A 5210-nucleotide genomic window follows, 5' to 3' on the forward strand; every position below is an offset into this window, starting at 1 on the left:
AATCAGCAAAAAAAATCCCCATATTTCTGAATATTTTGCAAAACCTTCAGGAAGAAAATTCCAATAATTCCTTGAAAGTTTCCTTTAAAAGTTTTATTCATAAAAAATTTCCTAAATTTGGCAAGAAAAATCTTGTAAATATATTTAAAAAATGAGTAAAAATCTTCGAAAAAAATCCTAAAAATATCCAGTGATTTTATTTTTTTTTATATTTATATATATATATATATATATATATATATATATATATATATATATATATATATATATATATATATATATAATAAAATAAAACTTGTAATGCTTTCTTTAAGAGCATTCATAAAAAAATCTGCGAAATTTTGGATTTTAGTTGATTTTGTTGTGAATGTTCTGAAGCATTTTAACATTTCCTTTAGCTGTAAACTGTCTGAAAATGACAAAAAAGATGAAACTTGGTGCAAAATTACTCACAAATTTCTCCTAATGAGATAAACTTTGACAAACTGACTTGAAATTATCTGAAATTACCCATAATTTGTCCAAAAAGATTAAGAATTTGTGCATAAGTGGATTAAAAGTGAATTCAAATTGAAGTGAATTCAAATTGAAGTGAATTCAAATTGAGGTATCTCTATTCTTCTATTTGCTTGTTTGGACTCAACAACAATTAAGACAATTTCACCAATTTTACTCAAGATTTGGCAAAAGTTCAACTAAAATAACTGGAAACTGTTCAAAATGAATCCAAATGACTTGATTTGCTCAAAAAAGCGGAATCTTTGTGCAAAATGATCCAAAAACTTTTTCTAATTGACTAAATTGTATAAAATTACCCAAACATTTGCCCAAAAAGATTCAAAATGTATGCAATAAGTTGATGTGATCTTCTTGTTAAGCACATTTAACTTCTAGAATTAGGGTTAGGGCTTTAGGAATCTAACGTTCCTAAAACTGAAACGTTGTCCATCCTCCAGACGGATATAAGACCCGACCGGCCTCTGGGGCGGCGTTTTGGTGAAGTTATCTCTGGAGGCTGCTGGAGGATAAATGTGGAGATCTGCAGATAGAAGCCAAGAAGATGAACGGAGCTGGAGAGGAAGAAGATCTACAGTGGTGTTCAAAATAATAGCAGTCCCACATCACTTTATCAGGACCGTCAGTGTTGATTTAACTTATTTCTGTAAGTTATACCTTGAAAAAAGAAACGGGGTGCTGGGGGAGGAGGGGAGCAGGGCCGTGCAGAGACCTTTGGAGGGGCAGGTGCTCAAAGTTAAAAGGGGGCACATGGAGCAAGAATTTGAAACATCATACAGAAACATACCTCATAATACAAGGTGCAGCAGTGGCTAAGTCTCAGGACTGCTGATCAGAAGGTCATTGGTTCAAACTCTGACCTGTGATGTAGTGTATGTGAGAAAAATTATTATTTTGAAGCTGAATTTACATCACCATTAGACACTGGACTGTTTAACTGTGGCTACTCTTCCTGGAGTCCTTGCTTTTAAATTTCATACCTTTTCCAGACATGTACTGTAGAGCCACGGATTTGCTCCATGGTGCTGATTCATAATCTGCCCTTTATTATTCGTAGTGCTAATAATAAGTTTAAAAACAATTAAATGATATAGAAATCATGTATTTAAATGTATTTGTACTTTTATTCAGTTTGACTATCCACTTTGCACAAGACAGCAAGGTTCTAAAAGTTTTATATTTTATATTTAGGCATATTATATTTAATTTGTCTATATATACAAATGTTATAAACAAGTACTGATATCTTTAAATGAGAGTTGAGAAAATCACAATTCAAATTCTTCTAATTATTATTGTTATGTATTTGTACTGCAATAGTCCAAAATTATGTGAAAATGCATGTACGTAGTTTCAGTGAAATAACATAACCTCTGTCTCATTGCCTCTAGAAACAGGAAACACACTGCAACTCACTGACAGTAAAATAATACATCTCTCTGATGCACTTTGCCCATGACAACAGAAACATACAGAAACAAAAAGAAGCCTGGCAGACTTTATCCTCTCAGCAGCTGTGTGGTTAACTAGCGGCTAGAACTGATGACAGGTGTGTGTTAGAGTCAGACACACACACACAGGATGCTCACTTCATCAGTCATCTTGCAAAAATACACCGTACATAAACGAATCCCGCTGCAGAACCTCCTCTCCATCAGGACCATCAGTTGTTGATGTCCTCCCTCGGGTCTCCGGTTTCTAGACTAGCGGCGCTAGCGCAGAGCTACAGGGAACATCTGGACCCCTCAGAGCAGTGGGGGACGTCTACGTAGATCACGTGACCGACCGACGGTAGATCTGAATTATTTTTAGTTTTGTTTTATTTATTATTTTGGTCCTCAGAGACTTTTACACACACACACACACAAATAAAAAACAAAATTAAATAGAATTTAAAAAAACAACTTTGACAACAGGGCACTTTGGGCATCAAGGAGCAAAGGGGCAGGTGCTTCGGCCCCCTCCGCCTCCCCCACCCCCCTCGCCTCCACCTCCCCTGCTGAAGAAATACCATAATCTTGGGATTAATCAAAAATAAAACCCTAACTCTATGATATACAAGAACTGTCGACCTCACCTGTTGTCTAAACTGGACAAACCACAGTATTTCAACCCCAACTTAATTATTGACAAAACAATATAGAAAACAGCGGCGGACTACTTCCAGCTGCGGAGGGACACCCTTTTCCAGCTAGCTGCAATCTGACGCAGTGACGCAGCAGAGTGCAACTGACCAGGGCGGAGGGATACGTCATTCTGCTGGGAGAAGAGACACAGCGAGGAGGTAAGTTATCTTCTGAAAGTGCTTTTGAGTTTTTGTTGATAAAATTTAATAACAATGGCAGTTTCTTCTGTGATAAAATGGAATAAAATCAGCACATTGACAGAGCTTTGCGAATATGACTACATTTCCGTGTTTTTCTCTATGCTAATCCATCGCGTTAATCAAGTTTGAAATGGCGCATTAGTAAACTACACCACTGTTGTCAATGGCGGACATTTTAGTTGAGGGGCGTTCATTTAGGTTAGAAATGCTTCCGACGTGACAGGAGCAATAAAAAAAACTTTGGAATTCAACATTTGCCTGCAAGCAACTTCTGGCTAACGTTACCCTTTTGTTAGCTAGCTAGTTTGCACACAGTTAAAGTTGTGCCGGTATGCCCGCGAAACTGAGCCCCCCTCCCTCCCCTCCCCGGATCAAAAGGGCCGCTATTTGTCTATTTGTCCATCTGCACGGTAAGTTTTAACTTGTGAAATAACAAGTTAATGAAGTCTAAAGACTTGGACGCTTATATTTACTGCATATAGTCAACGTATTTGTCGATGGTCCGAGTGTTTGAGGGGAGGCATTTGTGTTTGTACGGCGTATAGTAATGAAACGAGCTGAAATACTGTGAATTTCTTGCATTCACGCTGTTTATCTACCATCGCTCTCTCTCTCTGTATTCATCCTCTTGCTCGCTCTATCACAACAGAGCTCCTCTACCGCAGCTGCTCTGGGGATGAAGATCTCTGTCAGGGTGCAGCACTGTCTGAACTGTGTGGCTTGTCTAGTTTATCTTTCTCTACTTTTACTACTTACCCTACAGTCTACTGTTAATCTGGTGGTCATTAAATTGATTATTCCATAAAAGGTCAGAAAATAATATTGATGTAGTTCTTTTTTTTAAATTCCAAAATATTTTTATTGTTTTTCACATGAAAATATCAGTACATTTGTATAAATCAATGGCTCACAAGGTCTTCTTAACCCTCTGGCTATGTTCAAAAACAACATCCATTCAGTTTGTTTGTGGCCATTTTTGGCTCCCAACATACTGAGTCTGTAATTTTTTTAGATTTTTTTATCTTTTTTGCTACTTTTACTGCATAAAGTTTTTAACTAACATCAATTCTTATCATACATATAAAATATTCATTTATTTTAATATTTTTAACCCTTCAAATGCCAGTTTGTTTGCACAAAGCACTTGTTGAAAAACAACCTCAGAAATGACCATTATCTATATTCCCAGTGCTATCGGTTTTTTCTGGTTTTATTAATAGCACAGTCTGAGATATGTAATTCATTAACAGCAACACTGATTATGATGCATTATAATGCATTATTGCATTATTAATGCATTTTTTGAGCATTAGAGAGGGTTAGCCTAACCCTAACCCTTCCTCTCAGCGTGTTCGTGGCCAAAAATGGCCACCCCGTTTGTATTCTCAAAATGCTTTAAAATTTATATATATTTTTTAAAAATTCCACTTTCATCAGCTTAATTTTTCAAATTTGCATCAGTTGTGATCATGAAAACCAAAATTTCATTCAAATTCAGAATTTTAACCCTTTAAATGCCTTTTAGATCACATAATGCTAATGATCTAAAAGGGGGAGAAACGCATAAAATCACATTTTTTAACCAACTAGTACATGCTTCCTGATTTAGTTTTTAAGCATAATTGCAGCTATATAAATGTCAAAAAAACAAAAAAACTCCCTCTCAGCGTGTTCGTGGCCAAAAAATGGCCACCCCCTGTTTGCAGTCTCAAAATGCTTTAAAATTAATATATATAAAAATATTTTTCCACTTTTAACCAACTTGATTTTTAAAATTTGCATCAGTTCTGGCCATGAAAACCAAAAAACCAGAATTTTGACCCTTTAAATGCCTGTTAGACAACATAATGATTTATAAAGGGAGAAAAGCACAAAATCACTTTTTTAAATAAAAATAATACATGCTGCCTGATTAATTTTGCTAAATGTTTGTCAATAATTAGCAGTATCAATGATTTTTATGCATCATTAAACTTTTTTTGTGCACTGACAAAAAAAAGAAGAAAACTACCACCTAGTGTTTTTTAGAAAATGCAGTAAAAAAAAAACGCATTATTTTCTACTTTCAACAGTCAAGTTTTTAAAATTAGAAGTCTTGACCACGAAATCCAAAATTTCTTTCAGCTTCAGAATTTTAAATCTTTAAATTTGATTTGAGAAAAAAATGCACAATACTTGTTTACTTTGAAAAACAACAACATTTATTTTTATAGAGGGGTGGTACTGGATTGAAATGCAGGGGTCTCTTTATTAGTGGGAAACCAAAGAATTTTCCCATTATGAGATATCCATTCAGCCGCCAGCTCCTCTGTATCTGCCATTACCTGTGGCTGTGTTTTTTTGTTTAACCGCTGTGTCTGTATTGTCC

The 5210-nt window shown here is 35.4% G+C and overlaps 1 long non-coding RNA gene across 1 annotated transcript; it reads left to right on the forward strand.

Annotated features, from left to right (window-relative positions):
- The first annotated feature begins 1001 nt into the window (after window positions 1–1001).
- LOC129348389 (uncharacterized) lies at window positions 1002–2914 on the forward strand. The gene is made up of 2 exons (XR_008600921.1): window positions 1002–1162; window positions 2660–2914. It is a non-coding gene; the product is annotated as an uncharacterized LOC129348389 (long non-coding RNA).
- Window positions 2915–5210: the final 2296 nt, after the last annotated feature.

This window comes from Amphiprion ocellaris, unplaced genomic scaffold (assembly GCF_022539595.1).
Source record: "Amphiprion ocellaris isolate individual 3 ecotype Okinawa unplaced genomic scaffold, ASM2253959v1 Aocel_unscaffolded128, whole genome shotgun sequence".
In the NCBI taxonomy this organism is placed as follows: domain Eukaryota; kingdom Metazoa; phylum Chordata; class Actinopteri; family Pomacentridae; genus Amphiprion; species Amphiprion ocellaris.